The sequence below is a fragment of the Girardinichthys multiradiatus genome, chromosome 14 (assembly GCF_021462225.1).
Source record: "Girardinichthys multiradiatus isolate DD_20200921_A chromosome 14, DD_fGirMul_XY1, whole genome shotgun sequence".
NCBI classification, from domain to species: Eukaryota; Metazoa; Chordata; class Actinopteri; order Cyprinodontiformes; family Goodeidae; genus Girardinichthys; species Girardinichthys multiradiatus.
This window is the reverse complement of record NC_061807.1, coordinates 9,732,796-9,757,894: the sequence shown is the minus strand read 5'-3', so window position 1 is coordinate 9,757,894 and position 25,099 is coordinate 9,732,796. Positions and strand designations below refer to the sequence as shown.

The following is a 25,099-nucleotide window of genomic DNA, read 5'->3' as shown; positions in this document are numbered from 1 at the left end:
TACGGTATTACAAAGGTTTCTCCAATATTCTCTTTTTGCATTCTTCGTGATCTTTCTTACCTTTGTGTCATCATTTTAGGAATTTGTTTGACCCACATTCAAACTCACACAGGAGACCAGAAAAGGTTCAAAGGTTTATTTACAAACAATGCTTACAGTTCCACCGGAAAAGTAGTATGTAATGGTCGGCAGGTTCTCCAGACTTCACGGGTACTCTGAAGAGAAAAGTACTGATTAGTTCTGGCCACAAGGAAGTAAATCCACAAGGTCCAAAGAGTTTAGTTTACTTTGATCACAGGGCAGAAATACACCGGGGGAATCATTCCACAGGGCTTGGGAGTCAGGCAATCCAGAATGCTTGTCCAACAAGAACAGTCCACAGCAGGTCTGAGTCCACACAGATGGAGGAGCTTGGGAGTCTAGTGGTGAATAATCCAAAGTTCACAAACTGTAGTAAGAGGTGCTGGATGTCCGAGTCCAGGTAGAGAGGAAACCGCCCACACCTCACAGGTACTGGCAGAAAAACAAACAAGGTTAGCACAGGCTCAGGTCAGACAGGCAAAGTTTCACTGGCTTGGTGATTACCACATGGACAAAAACACTCAGGCAGCAAAGGACTGTTGGCAGGCTCCTAAATACTCCTCCCAGGTATGCACAATCAGCCATAGATCAGGGAACACCTGTAGAAGAGGCAGCAGTGGCTCAAGGAGGACCTCTTGTGGACAAGCACAGGAATAACACTCCCAATTCTCAACACTTTGCTTGCTTTCTTTTGTTCTCAATTAGATTCTGATGAATTGGTTTACTTTTTTAACATTTTAAATGCTTTATTTCTTAGTTTTATTACTTCACTACATTCTTTTGTTCAACATAGCACATTGTTTTATCGTTCTGTCTTCCCCCTTTTTTAATTGACTAGCGTCTATTCTGGTAACTTTTTTTATGGTTTTAGTGATGCGTGAACCTGGACGTTTCATTGCCTTTTGCTTTGTTTCTGACACACCCACATTTCTCCCATTGTGGGACAATAAAGGATTTTCTATTCTATTCTGTATTAAATACTTTTTTAATATAAATGTAGTTGACATAGCATCTGTGAAGATCATGTATGATGCAGCCCACATTATCAGCAATGTCTGGGTCTGTGCATGACTCCACACTGAGTTCTAGGCTTGCCCGTGTTGAATTTATGTATAATCATAGTTATAATAATTTCTGATTTACCAATCACTTCTCTAACTAAAGACAATTGTCCTATTTCATTAAGTGTTCTTTTTTGCCTTCAAGTGAAAATACAGTAGTTTTTAGTGAAATAAATAAAATCATCCACCTCTAGGGGCACCTCATCCACATTTAACTGATGCTCCAGCTGTTGTCTTTTACAAGTGTCAACAGGTACAAAAAAACCCCAAAGCCGATAGAAATCCGTGCTCACGCTTTATTAATCAATCACTTAACCTGGATGGCATTAATATGGCAGGCCATTTTAACATTTCTTCAAAGCGCACACATCTCTGTTGTTCCATTTGTGGATCACTAAAATAGGATTATTCCTAGTCAAAATTACATTCATACTAGTCAGAACTGTAATTATAGATGTCCTCAATTACATTTTTGCTAGCATAAACTTAATTTCAGAATCTCAGAAAATGAAATTGTACTTGTAAGAATCAAGTTTCAGATACCTATAAATCTTTACAATTTCTACAATTTTGACATTTATTAGCTTGACTGAATATGTATTTTAGATATCTAAAATAACATTCTTCCTATCTAAAATGAACATTCCAGATATCTTGAATGATAGCTAGCTGCATTGACCCTGCCCTTGATAAAACACAGTGGACCAATACCAGCAGCTGACACGGCACCCCAGACCATCACTGACTGTGGGTACTTGACACTGGACTTCTGGCATTTTGGCATTTCCTTGTCCCCAGTCTTCCTCCAGACTCTGGCACCTTGATTTTCGAATGATATGCAGAATTTGCTTTCATCCAAAAAAAGTACTTTGGACCACTGAGCAACAGTCCAGTGCTGCTTCTCTGTAGCCCAGGTCAGGCGCTTCTGCCGCTGTTTCTGGTTCAAAAGTGGCTTGACCTGGGGAATGCGGCACCTGTAGCCCATTTCCTGCACACGCCTGTGCACGGTGTTCTCTGGATGTTTCTACTCCAGACTCAGTCCACTGCTTCCGCAGGTCCCCCAAGGTCTGGAATCGGCCCTTCTCCACAATCTTCCTCAGGGTCCGGTCAGCTCTTCTCGTTGTGCAGCGTTTTCTGCCACACTTTTTCCTTCCCACAGACTTCCCACTGAGGTGCCTTGATACAGCACTCTGGGAACAGCCTATTCGTTCAGAAATTTCTTTCTGTGTCTTACCCTCTTGCTTGAGGGTGTCAATAGTGGCCTTCTGGACAGCAGTCAGGTCGGCAGTCTTACCCATGATTGGGGTTTTGAGTGATGAACCAGGCTGGGTGTTTTAAAGGCCTCAGGAATCTTTTGCAGGTGTTTAGAGTTAACTCGTTGATTCAGATGATCAGGTCCATAGCTCATTTAGAGACCCTTTTAATAATATGCTAATTTTGTGAGATAGGAATTTTGGGTTTTCATGAGCTGTATGCCAAAATCATCCGTATTAAGACAATAAAAGACCTGAAATATTTCAGTTAGTGTGCAATGAATCTAAAATATATGAATGTAAAATTTTCATCATTACATTATGGAAAATAATTAACTTTATCACAATATGCTAATATTTTGAGAAGGACCTGTATATGTTTGTTTATTGTGATATTGTATCAAAGTAAGAAGTAGAACTCTCACACATCAGCACTGAGTTAAACATGACTGGAAATCAACACATCTGCCATATAAACCAGTAATCCATTAGTGAAGAGTTTTAATAATACTTCTCTTTTAGAAGGTGTACTTGTCACTAAAATAAATGACATACAGTGCATCCACAAAGTATTCACAGCGCTGCACTTTTTCCACATTTAGTTATGTTACAGCCTTATTCTAAATTATATCAATTTAATCTCTTTCATCATTATGACAATCTGGAAGAAGTTGGTTTGAGATTGTTTCAAATTTATTAAATATAGAAATCACATTTCCATAAGTATTCACACCCTTTGCTAAACACTTTGTTGATCCACATTTGGCAGCAGTTACAGCCTCAAGCATTTTGAATACGACACCACAAGCTTAGCATAGGTGGTGGAATAATCTGCCTGTGTTAATGAATTGAGTGATTTAAAAAAAAAAAATATCAACGTAGGAAATGCAATTTGCACTAGTGACCACCAGATGGTACTGAGTGCAGGTCTGCGGTTTGGGAAATCCAGCTGCAATCTGTAATGTATTAAATGGCCACCAGATGTAGGTGTTGTTCTCTAACTGACTGGGAGAATGTTGGTCACAACTGTAATTACGCTCAGTGGACACTGGGGGCAGGTCTGCTGCTTATCAGCGCTGGTTTTTACAGCTGCAGCAGCAGGCTGGCGACTGGAAATTAACTTTAACTTTTCCACAAGTTAACCCAACTTTCACCTTGCATCCACAACAAACACCTCTGAAAGCTAATGTTATCCTTTGCAGTAGAACTGAGCACAACCTAATCGAAATCCCCTAATTCACAAACGTTCTGTGCGAAACTCAAGTCTCCCAATCAACGTCTAGTTAACGGAGATCACAACTGTTCATTCTGTGCAACAGTGATTTGATGTCTGTCTTTTTAAGGCCCACCCAGGGACGCCATATGTTGGGAGTATGATTATTGATTGAATAATCTTGATCAATAATTATAATTACAAATCATAATCTGACAAAATCAATTTCTTAACCATAAATCCTCCTTTACGAATCGAGACCAGAGAGGTTTCTGGTGTTGTAATTGTGGCTCAACGCCTCTGACAATTACAACCGTTGAATACTCCGTAATAATTAATAACTATTGCCGGAGATGTCACTGTTTAATCGACCGTTTCTGCCGAAACGTGTGGAACTTGAACCTTATTTTGACTGACACATCACTTTTTGCACACAATGAAACACCAAACGCTCTCTCTTTATCTATGTGAATATTTATTAACTGTCACCTACTCAACATGCAAAATTCTACACACACAGGGGTAAACACATCTAAATAAGCAAAATCAACAAACGGTAGTGGGTATGTATTGAGTCAACCAGCAGTTTATGGCACAACAGAGGAAAGGAGAGGATATGAAAGGGGGGTGTGGTGATGACTGGTGGGGGGTTGGAGCGCAGCTTAGAGTGTCTTTTATGATCTTCTGATCATAAAACTTCCCCCTTTACTCCTGAACACAAAGGATTGATAACTTTTGGCGGCAAGCTAGCACAGTGAGATCGAAGACAAAGGTAAAATGGAGAATTTTACCATGAGGTCGTTTTAACAGTCCAGTTTTGCAACGCACCCGCGTTCAGATAGTAAACACAAACAGCTCTAGGAACACGGCGGATCCCGATATTACATAACACATCAAAGTTTCAACAAGCAAGGTTACATGCACATATTATTCAGAACACATGAGATCCTAACCAGCGATTCTGATCGCTTCTACAACCTCTGACCCTGCCCAGGCCTTCTAATAAAGAAATAAAAAAAGAAATGGGTTTTACTTGTGTCGTCTTCTTCCTGAGCAAGGGAATTCGAGCGAGGAAACGTGGGGTTGAGTTAATTGTGCATCCACAATTAACTTCAGGGGAACGGTCAGTCTTTGTCCTTCGGTCTTCTTGACAAAAAGGAAAAATATGATCTGACCATCAAAGTCGACTTGAAAATGAAACACGGTAGCGGTTCGTCTCTCCGAAGCTCCGTGTCTCCAGTTACGTGTTAACTCACGTCTTCGATCGGCAAAAGTGAAACCTGCGGCCACAGACTTCAGTTATGAATAGTTCGTTGTCCAACGAGAGAGAATGAATGAAACTCATCACAGAGTTCTTCTCTTAAAGTGGTGCTCTTCAATCACCAGGTCGTTTCCAGCGGAAGGCAGCTTTTCAAACATGAGCGCCTCCTATATAGCATCCTGTGACGTCAGACTGGGGACGCCCAGTCATATCAGTCGCAATGCTCGATGGGATATGTAGGAGCGGGCTGTCCTGGGTACAAAATGGCCGATGCCATTGGAGGGGCACAGTGACGTCCAACAACGGGCAGATAATCCAATACTCAGCAAACAAGTGGTCCAACAATACACTAAATCCTATTATACAACTAACACTGTTTAAAAAAATTAAATATAGCCTGATATCCTCTGTGTTCTGAATCTTTTGCAATAAATGAACAATGTCTAATTTCATTTTCATATTACTAAGATTCCTAACCAACTTATTCCTCTGGACCTGATATTTCCTACAATGTAAAATAATATGTTCTATTGTCTCATCTTCCTCGCACTCACATTTCCCTGTTTGATCGTTTCCTTTTATAAATAAGGTTCTATTCTAAGACGTGATATAATTGTCTCTTCTCTCCTGTTTCTTTCTGTTTTTCTCATTTCTCCAATTCTCCTTTGTATTTTATAAAACCAGCATCCTTTCCTTTCTTCTTCCTATAACCTCTGCCACCTCTCTTCCATTTTTTGTTTTATTATACACTTTACTTTTTTTTACACTAAACCTAACATTAATGTCAACCATTATTCTATTGGCGCTCTTCTTAGCCATATTATCCGCCATTTCATTCCCCTTAACTCCGTGACATGCTGGAACCCATATAAAATAAACTGTAAGCCCCATCATAATGATTCTATAAAGTGTTTGTTGTATTTCAATTAATATATCTGGTCAACTATCTGATTGACTATGTTGCAAACTGGTCAATGATGAACTAGAGTCTGAGCAAATGATTGATTTTAATAGTCTAACCTCTTCCACCCACTGAACTGCTAGAAGTAAAGCAAGCATTTCTCCTGTATAAACCGATACTCCATCATTTACCCTTTTTCCTACTTTAATATTAAATTGTGGTACAAAAAAGCTATTCCTATCCTATTTGTAGTATTTTTTAATGTATCAGTATATATATATGTACATAGTTATAATACCGGTTTATGTATTCTTGTACAATATATTTATTCATAATAAACTTATTTTTGTTCTTCTTTTCTAATAATGAAAAATCTATTTTTGCATCAGGAAGTATCCAAGGTGGTATTGTAGGTAAAGGAACTCTGACCTATATCTAATTTATCTAAATGAATTTCATTAGCTTTAGAATTTATGATCCATCCAAAGCTTTTTATTTTTTCCTTTTCCCAACCTGTTGTAAGCACTTTTAATGTTGGATGGTCATTCCTTTGTCCTTGTAAATTTGCCCAATAATTCAAGGATAACTGGTCCCTTCTAAATTTAAGAGGCATTTCTCCCATTTCAACTTGTAATGCTGCTATTGAAGATGTTTTAAAAGCACCTGCACCTATTCTTAAAGCTTAATATTGAATATAATTTAGCTTTTGGAGATTTGGATCTGCTGTTGAATTATAAACTATGCTCCCATAATCCAAGACTGACCTAATTAATCCAGTATAAATGGCTTCCAATGCCTTTCTATCAGCTCCCCCAGTCGGCTACAACACCTCATTATATTTAACACCTTCCTACATTTATCTAATATTTTCTTAATGTGTACACCCCATGTCACGGTGGCGCAGTTGGTAGCACTGTTGCCTTGCAGCAAGAAGGTCCTGGGTTCAGTTCCCAGCCTGGGGTCTTTCTGCATGGAGTTTGCATGTTCTCCCTGTGCATGCGTGGGTTCTCACCGGGTACTCCGGCTTCCTCCCACAGTCCAAAGACATGCCTGTTAGGTTAATTGGTCACTCTAAATTGACCTTAGGTGTATGAATGAGTGTGTGCATGGTTGTTTGTGTGTTGCCCTGCGATGGACTGGCGATCTGTCCAGGGTGTACCCTGCCTCTCGCCCATAGACTGCTGGAGATAGGCACCAGCTCCCCCGCAACCCACTATGGAATAAGTGGTAGAAAATGACTGACTGACCTTCCTACATTTATCTAATATTTTCTTAATGTGTACACCCCATGTCATTCTTTCATCAACCCACAACCCAAGAAACTTAAATTGTTTAACTCTTTCCAACTCCTGATCATATAATTTCAACTTGATTTTTGCATCAACTCTTTTCTGTGTAAAAAACATTATTTTAGTTTTTTCCACAGAAAACTTAAAATCCCATTTATATGACAATTTTTCTACAACTGAAATTGCCCCCCTGCAGCTTCTTTACAATAAATTTTAAATTCTTACCTTTTTCCACATTGCTCCATCATCAGCAGTGAAAATCCCATTCCACCCCCTACTTCCTTAAACACATCATTAATTATAACAGAAAATAATAACGGGCTTACTATGCTTCCCTGTGGTGTCCCATTTTCTATATTCAATCTCTCAGAATACTCCTTCCCTATCCTCACTTGTATTTGTCTTCCTTCTAAAAAATTCTCAAGCCATCTAAACATACAACCATTTATACCCATTCTTCTAATTTTCATTAATAACCCTTCCCTCCACATCATATCATATGCTCTTTCAATATGAAAATATACCACCTCAACACTCTCTTTATTCACTTGAGCCTTTCTAATCTTGTTATGGGAAAATTATTTTAATGCTCTGACCTTCTTTTTACCTCTCTCACCTCTGACCTCTGTGTTTGGTTACTTAAGAGCAGATGGGCTCTAAATTAATTATCAGGAGTTTTATGGTTAACACTCCCTGAAGTGTTGTATCTCAAGGGATGGTAGATGGGTGCCCTCATAAATAACTTTGTTACTTCTGACCCAGGGAGGGTCTAGGGGCTATATTTCCAAACTCTTTTTAAGTTGAGGTAACACCCACATATTGGTATAAATACTGTCTATAAATTCTGTTCGGGGCTCTGCTTCACTGACTAAGCTCAGTGACAGAGTCTTCAAACGCTGAATGCCTTTGAATAAACTTATAAAGACAAAGTCCGGTCTTTCTCTTGTTAATGAGTTAATGTCTATCCCACTTTGATAAGAAAAATCCACAACAATTTTGGCGTCTCCAACCGGATCTAACGTGCCAGAGGAATCCGCAGGAGGGGATAAGGACGCTTGGCCAGCCTGAAGACTAAGTTGTCCTCAGTCCACCTCCATTTAACAGAGGGGAGTCGTGGTGCCTGCCTGCAGTTTCTGGCCGATCGGATCTGGACCATAGATCTGCAATTATATCTGGGTGAGAAGTTGCTCTGTATGATGTGGTTTTTTGCAAATTTCTACACCTTATAAAGGAGAAAAGCCAGACGGCAGACGTGCCGCTGAACAGGTAAAAAACATGTTTCCGGAACCTCAAAGGCATCAGAGTTGCGTCTTTCTCCAGACTGCGATTTATAAAATAATGAAAGAAAAAGGTGGAGAGTATTGTGTTAAATGTGCTTTAATTTGAGAAGATAAGTTTGGTTTTCCACAGGGTGGAAGTTTGAGTGTAAATCAGTTAAATAAAATAAAACAGTTGATAGATGGAGATTGGGAGAAAAATAAAAATAAGAACAAGATTAAAAAGGACAGAGTGCATCAATTAAGAAGAGTTAAAACTTTCCTGCAGGAAGTTCTGTTTGTCTTAAATAATGTAATCAGTCAGAAAATAAGGTAAAAGTGAAAAGGGACATTAGAGATGGGAAAAGAAAGTTGTTTTAGAAAGGAGTATAGTGCATGTTGTGGAAGGAAGTGACAGGCAGGTGGACAACTGATTGACTGACTGATAATATTTCTCTGTGCAAAATCTGAACCTATACTAAACTTTTTCTTCTGCCTCTCTCTCACCCACACACACACACACACACACACACACACACACACACACACACACACACACACATGGGATTTGAGTGCAACATCTGGTTTTTGAGTCTGGACATTAGAAACCTGCCCTTCCATGGTTACTCCACCAGAGACACTTCTTCAGCCCGGCCTGAAAGAGAGAGGGTCTGCCTGCCTGCCTGCCTGCTGCAAATGACAGTGTGAGTTTCCACCAGAACGAAACTCAGAAGAAGTCTGGTCCCAAACCCACTGAGATGGATAACGATCCATGCTGTTTGCAAGAGCCAGAAGAGCGATACACTGGATTTATATTGAAAGCACATCTTATGCGGGCAGAAGAGAAACAGGCCGGAGCAAAGTTCTTTCTACCTCCTGGAGAAGTTAAAGTAGACAAGGAAGGAGTGAATGTCTCACCAACACACCTGGAAAGGGCCTGGTTGTTTTTGGACTGATGGAGGACTGTGTGCCATGACAGTTTGACTCTGGAGCGATTTAGAAACTGATGGGGGTAACGTACAAACACACACACATTTGCATAAATCTTTTCCTATTTTCTGCAATGAAGAACGCTTATTAACCGCTGCTCATGTGACGCTTGCTTGACGTTGACAGATATAGCGGGTTAAAATGTTATTTTAGGGTTAGAAAAGTATCTTTAAAAGGGTGATAACTTAGTACATTTGATACTTTCCGGTTAATTCTTTCAGAGAAGCAAGTTCTCTTTCGTCGTGGAATATTCAGGGTCAATTATTCTAGTTATTAAAAGTTATTAAAAGCAGAGGAAGTTACAACATCTCCAAAACTCAGCAGTAACCATGTGTTTCTATGTTATTCTCAGGACAGATCTCATGAAGGAGCATTTTTAAAACCCAGCGCATGTGTAAAACCTGATGGGTTTCTCCTTCAGATATTATTTTCTGTTGTCAGAATTTGTATCCCATAAATCTAATGGGTAGAGACCTCATTAAAACAGGCTTAGTTCTACTGCAGATGGTCTTCATACAGTCTCTGACACAGTACTTACAGTTTGGTGCAGTTTTTGTCTGCAAGTGTTAACTGACGCTTATGGAAAGTACAAATTCATTGTTTTTCACAGCAGCTGCTGGGAAGAGGTTATATTAGGTTTTTTTCTTCCCTCTTCTGATTCATGCAGCGTGTTGATTTATACTGTACCTCATATCAGGTCCTGACAAAAACTATGAAAGGCTTGGTTCTGCAGGTTCTTTTTTCTCCCTTTGGAGAAGGAAAGAGAAACCTAATCAGTTCTGTGCTGCACAGAAATATTGAAACACTTGTTGTTTTCTAAGATATCACCATCTAAAACTTTTAAAACTTTTGAGAGTAATCGGTTTTGTTAAACACATTTTCCTTGGCAAAACAAACATTTAAAATGAGAATGGGAAAAATTGGGTTATTTTTGAAGGTAAGAAAGAATCTGATTGGACAGTGGTACCACAGAAAATTAAATTAATCTCATGTTCCCTAAAAGACTCTGCATAGAAAAGGCCTTCAGAACTGTAGAATTATTTCCCACCACAGTACCAAATTTTTTAAGCATGCTTTTTCTTTATTTTAAAACAGATCTGTGTTTTTGTTTGTTCTTGGTTTTTTAGCATAATGATGTCTGAAGCTTCTTATGAACTGGGTTAGGAGCAAATATTATCTGAGGTAAATTAGGAGCTGTGCACTAGTGATTTTTAAATCTGATTATTGTCCAAGCAGAAATAATACACTAATAGGTCTGGAGATATTTAGCCAATCCTTCAATCTCTGCAGAAAGCTAACATCATTGTTCAATGCAGCAGTCTTCAACCTGTGGTTCCTGGACTCCTTTAGGAATATTAATCCATGTGGGACAGCACTTCAGGTGGGCCAGCAGAAACCCGGTGGAAAGCTGTCAGCAAGTTGGTTATGTACACAGATGTTGTTACCATGGTGATATAATAGGACTAGGACTCTTCTCTCCTTTTTTAAACATGAAATCCAGAATTTTCCCAAACTCAGAGTTTTCCCGTCACCAGTTTTCTAAAGCGCCCCACTGGTCAGATGTTTCCTCAAGATGTTGATGATGAGACTCTGTAGAAAGCAGCTGGTCTGAGAGCAGGAGATGATGTTCTTCAGACATCTCCTACCTGACAGATTATACTAACACTTAGTTCTGTTCTGCAGGTGACCCGGATGGAGGCAACAAAGATGGATCTGTTGAACTGGTGGTCGGTCTGTCAGTTGGTATAATTATTATTGCTGCTGTTGCTGTTTTTGTGGCGTATGAAAAAACTTCATGTTTTAAACCAGACCAGCCTCCTGAAGAACCAGCTGGACCTCACATGACTTTATTGTCTCAGAACGGAGCAGCTGACCCGTGAGTCCACGTTGACCTGCTGGATGATGGAAGATCTGTAGAACCAGAGGAGACAAACCTTCCTAAAGAACTTGATGCTGATGAGAAACATCTCAGTGGTTAGTCGTCTATTTCCTCCTCATGAGGACCAACCTCATCATCTCCATCACCAACCAGCTGAGAGGAACCCAAACACTGGTATCAACAGTTTGTGTCTTCCAGCAGAACCAAACCAACCTGTTACAGATTTGTTCTAGAACCTGTTCTAAGCTGGACCTGAACAGTGGAGACCCATTACTACATTCTTCTCTAAACCTGAATCAAGCTGAGCTGCAGAGTTTCAGGTTCAACTTAATGAAGGTCAGGAGCTTCTGACAGCTTCAGACTTTTAGATGTTTTCTTTGTGTTTAAACCTTCAAACGTGTCTTCATTTCATCTTCATCACCACTGACCAGAGCAGCCTGATAGATGCTTCTTCCCTCTGCAGAATCCGTCCAGAACAATGTGCAGCACCATAAACCATCAGTGGTTCTCAGCAGCAGGTCACACGTTATGATCCGACCTCATGTTGAGTCAAACATCAGGTTTCAGTGTCTCCTGGTGCTGATCTGCTCGGTTCCTCTTCATCATGACTGCATTATTCACTGTTTAATGTTCCTTTCCAGCAGAAACATTTAATTCAGTTTGTTAAATGTTCCAGCAGCCTGAAATCATCTAAATCATTTCATTTATTAGCTGATATTTCCCCCCTCTCTTAACCTCCCTGAGGTTTGCTCACCTGGGATGTGTGTCCTCTGAGTTCCAGGAGCCTTGGCAGTCTAGTGCCTGCCTGTTCTCCTGCTGGATTCCGGGGTAACTTGCTACTGGAGTTTGTGTGGGTTCCAGGTGTGCCCTGTGTGGATGGAGTTGTCGGTTGTGCAGGGTCAGGAGGTTTGATGCTCTTTGGCTTGGAGGCTGCTGCTCCTGTGTTTCACTAATGACCTACTTGAAGAACTCATCCATGTGTTCTTCGTTAGTGGAATGGATTACTGCAACAGTGTCTTCACAGGTCTGACTAAAAAGTCCATCAGACAGCTAAATGACTTAGCTAAATGCCTTAGCACCAAAATACATTAAAGCTGCAGGAGGTATATTTTTTGTTATTATTTTTTTTACAAATATGTTGAAAATGGGTCTATGTCCAGACAGTAGAACATGAGACAGATGATCTGTAAAAATCAAGCTCCTCTGGCTCTTCCCAATGGTCCTACTGCTATTTACAGAAATACATCGCTCCCACGTCCCAACTCCAGATTGTTGGTGTGCTGCAGCTGTTAGCACGGCTCCCACCATTACCAGAGCTGCAGCTCACCTTCAATTTGAGCAGGAACTATGAAACGATGGAGAGGACGGGATGCGAGCAGTGAACACGAGTGAGATTGACACTGCCAAGACATTCCTCCAGGACACAGAGCCAGTTTTAATTAACATGTAAAAAACATTAAAAAAGTTACCTACTACAGCTTTAAAGATCTATTGCTGTTGTATTAACCTTCCAGATCTCAGGTCTTGTGGTCAAGTCTACTCTGTGTTGGGACCCAGCCATGGATTTCAACAATAAACTCCGGTACACACTTTTCTGGAACTTTCAAAATAATTGCATTTAACTGACTTCCAGCAACTCGGAAGGGGGGTAACAGCAGACTTCCCATGATGCCTCTGTCTGAATAAGAGCAGGCCCTCTCCAACAAGCCTACCTCTTCCAAGCTGGTTTTCATTGGGATAGGAGGGGAACAAAGCGCACTGATGTCTCTTTGCTGGCAAACAGACATAAAGTCTTCAACTGTATCCAAGTTTGTCATACGATCATCGATCATATGCAAAGATAAATACGAATGAAATACTGTTTGTGTATCCGGTATTATTATTCATGAACGGGGAAATTAAGGTGTAAGAGTTGCTTTCTTTCTCTCTGAGACCTGCAGAAGCAAACTGTCCCAGAGAAGTTCCCTACAGAGACGCGGTCTCTATGAAGCCGAGCAGAGCGGTCTCCCAGTCTGGAAGGAAGACAGCAGAGACCGCATCACCGTGTTAACGTGCAGTGTGGTTGGCGGACACAACGAGCCGTTTTTCATACACAGCTGGAGGTTAGCAGGAAGCTAACCCTTTGTTCACTGTGGATACTTTCTTCAAACTTCATTGTTGCTTGGACAACATTCCTCACCACAGTTCATGAGGTTAAGTGTTTTGGGCAGAGAGTAATAGAGAGACATTTAGACTGAAATAATCTAAACGTTTTTCATTTTATGAAGTTTGGTTTTGTTTATGTTGAACTCAGCTATCTTGGTGCTAGCAGAATATCTGCAGCACACGTGCTCAGGTTTTGTTCTTTGTATGTTTTTAAAGTTAAGACAAACTTTATTTAAAGGGTGATTTTAAACAGAACATTGATCATAACGCGCCGTCCACACTTATGCATTTTAACCCTTTTATTAACCCTGGTATTTTAAAGGTATGTGTTTGTTTCTGGTGCTAAATTACCGCTTCTTTGTTAGTTTAACTGCTAACCGGTAAGAACACGTGCTGCTACTAAAGAATATTTAACAGAAAGTTTGTTAGTTTTCAAGCTAGTGAATAATAGTTCCTAAACATCATTTACCAGATTTGATAATTAAGTAAACACCATTAAGCCCAATTTTTCCAGAAAGATTTGGCTCTTTTCCAAAATACTCCCTTAATAATATTTCTTTAAATATTATTTTAATAAATAAAAACAGCTAATGAGACACTGTTGATAATTAGTCATCCAGAAGGTTGGTTTTATTCAGCAGATCATTATTTAAACATTATTTTATTAAAATAATATTTTATCTGATCTTGCATTGTGAAGGGTTGTCTAAATGTTGCTGATTATTTCCTAAGTTGGTTCCAAGACTAACTTAACTTCATTTCCAGATTCTTCAAGATAATCCTTGGTTCTCAAACATAAACATTGCATGGTAATGTTGCATCACTCTTTTTGGTCATTATTTCTAATCATCTTTAAACAACTTGTTTATATTGTACATAGTCCATTAGTCTTCATTATTCTTTCATTCTGCTTGGTAGTTTAGTTGGATTGTTTTAGCATAGTAAAGAGTTTGTTGATTGAAATATGTTTGACTTTGAGTTGACTTATTTTTGTTAATACATTCTTGTATTTTAATAAATTGTGTGAATTCACTCCATATATGTGCAGAGTCTATGCTGTTCAATAATGTCAGAGCTCGTCTCACATCTTTCTATTTTGTCCTAATACCATCGCCTTACTGAGCTGGTATTCGCAGGACAACCCTTAACAGACCATAATATTATTTGATAAAATATTAATGTTAAATATTAAATAATATTCTCAGATTCATAATTCCAACATCTGCATCCCCAGAATCAGTCACGTTAGTCCAATTAGGTCAATGTGAAGTGGCTGGGTAACCTTTTGACCTCGGAACTGAGACTACTTTTGTTTTTGTTTTTTACTAAGTTTCATTAACTTGCATTTCTGAAGCACTTTTACCAAAACACTGAGTTCAACATCATTTTCAGCAGACTCTTAACTTCATGTAAGCAGAGGTTATTTTTACCACAAGGTAAGGTTCTGCTGTATTGGTGTCTTCTTGGGGTGTCGATAGGAACACTTCTGGAGTCAGGATGCAGTTTGCAATAACTGAAGGCAGATTTATTGAAGAACTGGGGCATACAGGTAGTGGATGTCAAGGTTTATGATTGTGGTATGTTGTCAGTGACGCACTTGTAACATCCACTAACATGCATAGGTGATATTCTCTTAACTCGAACTCTGTAACTTTAACCAGACTGCGGTGTTGCAGCTACTCATCAGATCTCAGCTACTCCTGATCAGCTCGCTCTCTCGTGACGTGCGGCTGTAGATTACTCCGCACAAGTAAATAGATCTATTTTCAGCTGTTTCTGTTTTAGTTCATTTAAAGGAACCGGTTATAGATATTGTTAATCAACAAAATGTTCAATTAAACACTGATAGTTATTTAACTTATTTATGTGAAAAAAATTGTTTAGTTTCTAAAACTAAAATAAATAAGACTAAAGCTGTCTCCACAGCCAACAGATTCAAGATAAGTTCATCCAATCAGGGATGGGGAGGAGTTGGATGTTGGGCGGGGTCAGACCCTCAAACTGTTTTGATTGGATAGTCTTTCTTCTTCCCTCCAAATGTCTGCTTTTATTCCTTCAGTGAAGTTAATTTCAAATTAGATGTTAGTTTTAAGTTTGATATTTGGCAGACATTTTCTCAACTGCTGGCAGGGATGCCGTCTGCTCTGCAGAGAGGGCAGGTAGCGAGACTCCGTGTACTTGCTGCTGAACGAAGTGGTTCGCTTAGGGACTATCAACAAATTACAGTCGATCAAATCGGTGAACAAACCCCCAAAAATGAATAACTTCCAGGTGACCCAAACACTCAGAACCAATGCTATAATGTGTGACAACACTAGACTAATGAGACACACCAGAAAACATTTCCCAGAGTCCTCCATGATGAGGAACGTTTACCTGGTTGTATGAAGCTTGTTTCCAGCCAGCATGTGAATGTGGGGCCCAAAAGCGTTGGATTAGGCTGGATGGGTTCTACACGGCCCTGGACTCACAATGAGTTTATAGTATGGGGCCCAATTAGGTTGACTAAATATAACAAACTTCAGAGTTGGGAGCTGTTTGTTGGTCTCAAATGATTTCAGGACAATCATATGAAAAACAGCAACTCATTTAGGGCCCATATGGGTCCCACCTTTTACCCAAAGTTATCCTGCATTACACCTTCCTAGGCTATCATTATTAAGACCCTTATATAACTCATAGAAATCCCACATTGGGTTTCCATCCTTCAGCACATTTCCTACCCATATGGGGCCCTAAATATACATATTGGCTGGATGGTTCTTCACTTTGTGTTCCCAGCAACAGTAAATGCTTTCTGTCAGATGTGTTTAGTTTAAATGAAGGCTCTCATCTCATTTCAGGTAGATTCTTTATTTTTTCTCTCCTGCTGGGAAAACGAGAACATTTTCAGGGATGCAAGTTTTGTTGTTCAACACAATGTTACATTAATTTAATGATTTGTATTTTATGGCATTATATTTATGTCTAATGTTTATACATATAAGGAATATGATTATTGATTAATTAATATTCATCAAGAATCATAATTTAAAATAATAATTAGAAAAATATTAATTTCCTAACCAAAAATCATCACTTACGAATAGAAATCAAAGATGTCCTCTGGTGTTGTGATTATGGGCTCAAAGCTCTTTAATAATTACAAATTATTAACCAAACCACCAACTGTCACTGTTTATTCAACCGCTTCACCGAAGGTGGAACTTCGACCTTGTTTTGACAGATTAATCACTCTTGCACGAAATAAACACAAACACTTCTCTTAATTATATATATGAAGATTTATTGAAGCCAAATAATCCTGATATACCATTATTCTGGTCCAAAACCTTCACCTAACTAACAAGCACCGTTCTACACAAAGGGAATAAAAATGACTACCTAACAATCATAATAAAAGAAATATATATATATGCATTTAGTGTCTATGAAGATCAAACCAGCAGTTTATGGACAAAATGTGTAATTTGGGTTAAATGGAAAGAAATCCTCCTGTCGTGTTGATGTCTCGATCGCCACGCCCCGTTAGCCACAACCAGGTGATCGCCCCAAATCTTGACAAAGGGTCATAAAACTCTTGAGGCGGGAACCCAGTGGAACATCTCCAGTAATAAAACTGGAACAAAGAGTGGTCGGACGAGGCCCAGATCGCAGTTGCCTTGAATGAAAAACTTTTAAAAGTCCAACTTCTAACTCCTGGCTGATTTGGGATCAGCCGGACAAACATTAACCACGATTCCGCAGCAAATCAAAATACAGCTCAGCATAAAACACTTCAATCAGTATTGCAACAAGTTAATATCTTAGATTAGCTACTGGTGATCCTACATCACCTTAAGTGCCTCATCCTGCCCAGACCTCTAAATGCACCTATCCGGTTTAATATAAAAATAACGAAATTACTTTGAAGTTGATTTCTTATCTCCACTGGTTGAGGGATCAGGTCTGAAGAAAAGGAGGGGAGGGGATCACGCGTCTGTGATCGAATTAAAGAGGAAAAAAAACAAAACGGTAATTTCTCGTCCGTCCAGGAGGGGAAAAGATGACAAACCTTTTAGTCGACTGCATACACAAGGAGGAAACTCATCTCCTTGGACATAGAACCTCTGTAGGGTTTTTACCTGCGCCGAGTGTGGCGTGGTCTTCGATTGGCAAATAAATCCTCTGATCTTCTCTTATCAGACAGATTTCCAGCTTTCAAGCTCTTCCGGGAATGGCCTTGTGGAGCAAAAGTTCGCCTGCGAGCTTGTTTCTCCAGGTATGCGCCCCCTATACGCTGTCCTGTTAGACATGTGGAAAATGGCCCCGAAACTCTGCATCTCAGCTGGTTTATACTTCCGGTGACGTCAGAGCTGCGACGTCTGTTGAGCTGCGCATGTCAAAATGTGCAACCAAAATGGATGGCCTCAACATAAATAAGAACAAATCGTATGAATTTATATAAATCAGAGGAATGTTGAAGTTTTTTCTGTGATGTAAAATATTGAATTTTTTAAAGAAAATAAAAACTTTTATTTTCACATCAGTTTGCAGTGGAAAATTTTGAATTTCCTGTAATTTTTAGTTTAAATTAAACCCACTGGCAGCTGACATGTAAAAATATTCATATTCTAAACTAAGCTCCTTAAAGGGCACATATCATGCTTTTAAATTCTTTCTTTCACCTTAAATTATCCAGTTGTGGTCTATATAAAGTGGAACCTCAATGCTTTGGTCTGAACTCCTTGTTCTTGTAGCTCCGCAGGCTCCTCTTTTACGTGTTCTGAGGTGCTGAGAGCAACTTGTTTTGATGATGTCTCTTTAAATGCTAGTGAGGCACTTCGCATCCCGCCCTCCTCCAGGTCAAAGAGCGCTCCACTTTGACCCTTACAGGCATTTTTGTAGTATAATAATTATCTAGCCGCAGAAACAAGACAAAAACGTCAAAAACAATTAAAACTGTTAATGTAATAATAAAACTTCTGTCCTGAAGGAGCCAAAAGCAGCACACTGCTACTGCTATCAGAATGTTAGGAATAACCTTTATTAATATGACTCATAGCTGTTTTTCCCATTTATACCATAGTGATATAAAGCATAAGTTCTAATGTTTCCCTTTTGTTAGAATAGGATAAGAATGCTCATCGACACACATTACAAGGATAAATGGCCAAAGGTTTGTCATGACCAGTTTAGGTTCTGTTCAAGATCAGAGTCCAGATAATGAAGCTTAATGTCTTAATCTTTTAAGTTACCAAGTCCAACTAAACCTAAACATTCCCATGGAGTTCATTTAGCTCGTTGATATAAATGGAAGAACTTTGGTTTTCTCAAAAAGACGGAACTGGAATACAAATAAATCAAACTCATGATCTGGAGTCTGATCTTTCTGATGATTTCAATTCAATAAATAAAGGATTAAAGTATTTACAGTCTAAAAACAGAGGAGAGAACGTTGGATGAAATTCTGTGTGAATGTACTGAGCTGCTAATGATGGACCTGAAAGCTTCATGGAGCAGAAGATGTGAAAGAGACCAGACAGGTTCTACCTCAGACTGAGGAGTCTGAGAGGAGAAACATCTGCTCCAAGTCTGTTTCCAGGTCTCAGCAAACCCTGAAATCCTTTAACTGACAGAACAGCTCAGCTGCAATCAAAACAAGGACAGAACTCACTTTGTTCAACTGATTTCATCAGCGCCACCTGGAGGCAGATTTATATTGTAATACACACAGTCATGTTAAATAAATTAGAATATATGTTCTGATGAGGCTCATTTGTCAGATTAAAAGTAACTTGTAAAAATAACCTTTAAGCAGGTATTAAATATACTTTTTTAGGGGAGTGGTGCCTAGTGGATAGAGAGCTGGGTGTTTGTATTCCAGAGAGGCCACAAGGACCCTGGTTAGAATCCCACATGCTGCCCCTCTGGGCCCCTGAGCATGACCCTTACCCCCTGAATGCTCCCAGGGCTCCACACAATGGGCTCCCTGTTGAGTTAAAATGCACAGGACAAAGTTCGTTGAAATGTACAATTGCAATGACAAAGATTATTATTATTAGTACTTTTCATTAAACCACGTTCCTGTACTAAAATGTTTTTAGTGGTCCGATGTAATATTCTGATCTTAAATGTCTTGTTTTCATTGACAGGAAGCAGAAAATCATCATAATTAACAGAAATAAAGGCTTTAAAACATCAGTCTGTGAGAAATTAATCTATTTAATGAGATTCACTTGGTGAACTGAATCACTGAAATAAACTTTTCAATAATATTCTCATTGGTTGAATATATTGTGTACTTGTCGGGTAAAGGCCCACTTTGTGCATGTTCACGACTGATTCCTGTGCTGGAAACCAGAACAACAAAGCTGGTATTTGTGGGTATTTTCTAAATCAACTTGCTCTCTGAACTTTAAAATTAAGCTGAGATGTTTCTGTGACAGAAGGTCCAGGAAACACTGTCAGGAAAAGTTCTGGTAGGATCTTTCCAATGTTTAGTTTAATGCTGCTTTAACCATGATGGTCTTCTGAAGGTTGTTGCTGTAAATGTCAACATCATCGCCTCCTACTGGGGCAGCATTGATATTACAGCGTTGTTGACTGGATTAATAGACATGTTTTTCTTCCTGGAACTGAAAATCAAATGTTTTTCTTCTTTCCTGTCCTGTTATTCTGTTATTCTGAGGAAACGAAAACTGAAACGGATCTTTTTAAAAGTTGTTAGAGCATCTCAGCAGCTGCAACTGTCTCAGTCAGATTTTTAACAGGTTTTTGACGAGGTTCTGTATATTCTTAGCATCATATACATCAACATAAGACCATGGTGGCAAAGTCAGCATGTCTGTGAGACCTACCAGGTCCCACCAAGAGAAGCAGTGGTTCAACAATGATCTACATCTGGTCATGTTGACACTGATCAATTATTTCAGGGTCTTGACCAGCAGGAAGATAAAAATAACCTGTTCTCAGGTTGGACTCCAGCTTGGAGCGAACATCACAGCATGGCCTTGCAGAGACCACAACGTATTAAAAAGGGCTCATATAACCAGATTCTTAGCAAGAATCTAACAGTTGTTACAGAACAATGTACTATGATGTACTACAAAATGCTACTTTCAGTTTCACCAGCAACTGTTGTTTTATTGGAAAATTCTGTTCAATTATAGTTTCGCTCCACATAATTCACCAACATGGAATAATTGTTTTATCCCAGTAAAATAACGATAGTGGTTTAATAAGGACTGGTTAGACGGAGGTGTTTGGTTAGTTTAGCATTTAGTTGACAGGTGTGGTGACTTTTATCATACAAAGCCCTCAGTCATAAATACAGTTAACTAACATATCAAAATATGTTTAAACTCACTATTATCACCATTCCTAAAGCTGCATTATGGTCGATTGCAGATGCTGTGGCTCCTTCAACCATCATTCCCTGTTTACTACAAGGTTTGGTTGGTAACTGTTGTTTAAAGAGCATTAGACACATATTTATAATCATTTATATCCCACTATTCCATTTAAAAAACACCATAAATCATTTCTACCAACATATTCATGAATTATGCACCAAATACAAGAGTTTGCATGTTCTCCCCGTGCATGCGTGGGTTCTCACCGGGTACTCCGGCTTCCTCCCACAGTCCAAAGACATGCCTGTTAGGTTAATTGGTCTCTCTAAATTGCCCTTAGGTGTATGAATGAGTGTGTGCATGGTTGTTTGCGTGTTGACCTGCGATGGACTGGCGACTTGTCCAGGGTGTAGCCCGCCTCTCGCCCATAGACTGTTGGAGATAGGCACCAGCTCCCCCGTGACCCACTATGGAATAAGCGGTAGAAAATGACTGACTGACAGTTTATAATTCAGCAGCAGATCCAAATTTCCAAAAGCTAAATTATATTCAATATCAAGCTTTAAGAATATGTACAGGTGCTTTTAAAACATCTTCAATAGCAGCATTACAAGTCTTTCTTTCTGCTCTCGGTGGAGGAGGATGCTTTTTCTCTGTCTCCCACCCCCTCCCATATCTGCCCTGCTTCAGCTCTGTGTCTTGTCTTTGGAGCCTCTTTTTGCATATCTTCCAAATTCTGAGTTATGGATTTGGTCAGCTGGTCTCTCAATGCAATTGATCAAATTTTCTCGAGGAGAAGACAGGGTGAAGGAGAGCCCAACTTGTCCGGACTGGACATTTTTCTCTGGATACACAATGGACTCCTGGAAGTGGAGGATTGTGTGTTTGTCGATAATGTCAGTCGAGGATGTGGAAGATGTGTATATAATTGGATGTTTGATATCAGGATTTCTGCTTTTTGGAGTCAGCGGTTACCTGGCATATCGAGAAATTCGGAGAATGTCAGCAGCTGTTCTGGCCATTGTAAGGCTGCCTGGCATGTGTGATGGGATTTTCAGGGCAATCAGCACTCAGACTGAGATGTTACGTGAGCTGAATCGCAGACTGGATGTGATCCTTACACAGGATCGCAGGCAGGTTGCGATTCATGGACTCAGGGGTGATATGGGATAAATCTTGGAGAAAGTTGTTCGCTCGGATCTGGCGAAAGACCAGGAATTTGGCTGTTTGGATTCGCCTTTGAGAAGCACCAGCAAGACTCTCAAGGCTGACGGAAAATTAAGAGTCAGCCTAACCCAAATAATTATTGTTTTTCTGAATCTGGCTCCCCTGCACGGCCTTGATGGCTGGCTATCTTCAACTTCTCCTGGAAGTTATGTAAACATGACGCTCTGCTCCCTCTGCTCCCTCCCTTCCCTGAGGACACTTGTGGACCTGCTCAGAACTTTGTGGCCGGTTGATGAACATTCCAACGTATCATCAAGGACAATGGCCTCTGTGACAGTGCTTCATGGACTTACTTGCACACAATCACTTGCACACACATACATGTTCAAGATAAACATATGCACCCCTCACACCACCTTCACCGTTCCCGGCATGATGTTGTTTTGTCAACTTGTTGCTTCTTTGTGCTGAGGTTTTTTGCAATCTCAAACTGTATCCTGCTAAGAATAAAGTGTGAAATATGATTTTTTTTACCTCTTCTTACCTAATGTGGCCTCTTTTCTCATCTAACAAGGGCAGCACCTGTGAGTGGGCAGCAAAGCCTCGGTGACCCGTCCCCCCTTGTCTTGTGTCATGATGTATGTTTGGATGGGTTGTAATGGAATTCTAATTTCCCCTCGGGGATCAATAAAGTATCTTTGAATTTGAATTTGAAATGGGAGAAGTGCCTCTTAAATTAGAAGGGACCACTTATCTTTGAATTATTGGGCAAATTTACAAAGACAAAGGACTGACCATCCAACATTAAAAGTGCTTACAACAGGTTGTGAAAAGGAAAAAATAAAAAGCTTTGGATGGATCATAAATTCTAAAGCTAATGAAATTAATTTAAATAAATTAGATATAGGTCAGAGTTCCTTTACCTACAATACCACCTTGGATACTTCCTGATGCAAAAATAGATTTTTCATTATTAGAAAAGAAGAAAAAAATAAGTTTATTATGAATAAATATATTGTACAAGAATACATAAACCGGTATTATAACTATGTACATATATATACTGATACATCAAAAAATACTGCAAATAGGATAGGAATAGCTTTTTGTGTACCACAATTTAATATTAAAGTAGGAAAAATGGTAAGTGATGGAGTATCGGTTTATACAAGAGAAATGCTTGCTTTACTTCTCGCAGTTCAGTGGGTGGAAGAGGTTAGACTATTAAAATCAATCATTTGCTCAGACTCTAGTTCATCATTGGCCAGTTTGCAACATAGTCAATCAGATAGTTGACCAGATATATTAATTGAAATACAACAAACGCTTTATGGAATCATTATGATGGGGCTTACAGTTTATTTTATATGGCTTCCAGCACGGAACGGAGTTAAGGGGAATGAAATGGCGGATAATATGACTAAGAAGAGCGCCAGGAGGTTAATGGTTGACATTAATGTTAGGTTTAGTGTAAAAGAAGTAAAGTGTATAATAAAACAAAAAATGGAAGAGAGGTGGCAGAGGTTATAGGAAGAAGAAAGGAAAGGATGCTGGTTTTATAAAATACAAAGGAGAATTGGAGAAATGAGAAAAACAGAATGAAACAGGAGAGAAGAGACAATTATATCACGTCTTAGAATAGATCCTTATTTATAAAAGGAAAAGATCAAACAGGGAAATGTGAGTGCGAGGAAGATAAGACAATAGAACATATTATTTTACATTGTAGGAAATATCAGGTCCAGAGGAAGAAGTTGGTTAGGAATCTTAGTAATATGAAAATGAAATTAGACATTGTTTATTTATTGCAAAAGATTCAGAACACAGAGGATATCAGGCTATATTCAATTTTTTTAAACAGTATTAGTTGTATAATAGGATTTAGTGTATGAAGGGGTATGTATAAGTATGTATAAATGTCATGTGGTTCACACTCCTTACCAGTTGGTGGCGGTAATGCCTCCTTCAGTTGTTTGCCAACCGCCATTATAAGAAGAAGAAGAAGAGGCATCGTTTGTCATCGGTCACGTGGTTTACTGCATTTACAAGCATTGAACCTTTTTACTCTGTAAACTCCTCGAAGCTTTGCTTCAAATGTTCCATCTCTAGAGTTTGGATCGAAGCCGAGTTATAACTACTCAGTAACTGTTAAAAGATCTTTTGAAGAGAAGCTAACAACAAAGATGTGGAGACAGCAGCTCAAACGGTGGCAGAGTGCAGCAGTGGGAGAGATTTCCCAAACAGCTAAAGAGGACAAAGAAGATCAGCAGCGTCTCAACATCCTGGAGGCTGATTTCAACCCTAAAGTTCTGCTGCACAGATTAGGTTTGTATGTTTTCATGTCAGTTACAGTTTAGGAACATTTTAGGTGACTAATGGATTAGCTTCTTAAAGACCAAATGTTCACCATAGACTTAAAACGGTAAACGCTTCGTCACTCGGTGGGAACGACCCACGTCCGCCATTTTGAGTGGTTTGTTGTCCTTCGACACCGATACAAGTTTGTTTAGAAACTAATTAATAGGGCTGCATGATATACCGCGGTGAAGTTAGTTTAAAGTTGGACATTGGATATTCAAGCTCCGCGGAGTTAGCGGCATCTAGCTGACGGTTGATCCGATTCAGGCACTCAGATTTCGGCTAGCTGCTCTCTGTTGCTCCCTCTTCTGACCCGCGGTGGTTCACTTAGGGACCGTCAATAAGTTTCCGAACCAAACAATCGTGGAAAATAAAAATAAATAAATTCCTTGTCTTGGGACCAATTGAAACAAAAACAATAGTAAATCATGCTACTAGATTAGATCAATGAGTCACACTTATTTTTATTCCATTTTAAGCATTTTTATATTTTTTATACATTTCTTTCATCACAAATCATGTTTTTTTTTTCCAATAGTTTTTAGGTCATGTGACCCAGTGGTACAGAACTACTGTTAAATAATTCTATTAGACTGAATAAATGAGACACATTTCTTTTTATCTGATTTAATTGCATCTTCTATTTTTTGTGAGGTAACAAACTTTCACAAAACTAATGTTAAATCATTCTACTAAACATGACAGATGAGACACAGTCTTAAAGCAATTTAACAGATCTACAGTTTTATTTCCAACATTATTTATTTCTAACATTATTGGACAAACTTCACACTTTGCACCTCACTTACATGATGGACATTTCCATCCTTTCTTTGTCATTTTCTGTGCTGTTTGTGTTGAGGCACTGGACCTGGAGCCATCTATCATACATCACACTGGATCTGTTAATA

The 25,099-nt window shown here is 39.2% G+C and overlaps 1 long non-coding RNA gene across 1 annotated transcript; it reads right to left on the bottom strand.

Annotated features, from left to right (window-relative positions):
• LOC124880649 lies at window positions 1–23,977 on the bottom strand. Its single transcript, XR_007041409.1, has 3 exons — window positions 23,772–23,977; window positions 288–513; window positions 1–215 (listed from the first exon to the last, which is right to left on the bottom strand). It is a non-coding gene; the product is annotated as an uncharacterized LOC124880649 (long non-coding RNA).
• Window positions 23,978–25,099: the final 1,122 nt, after the last annotated feature.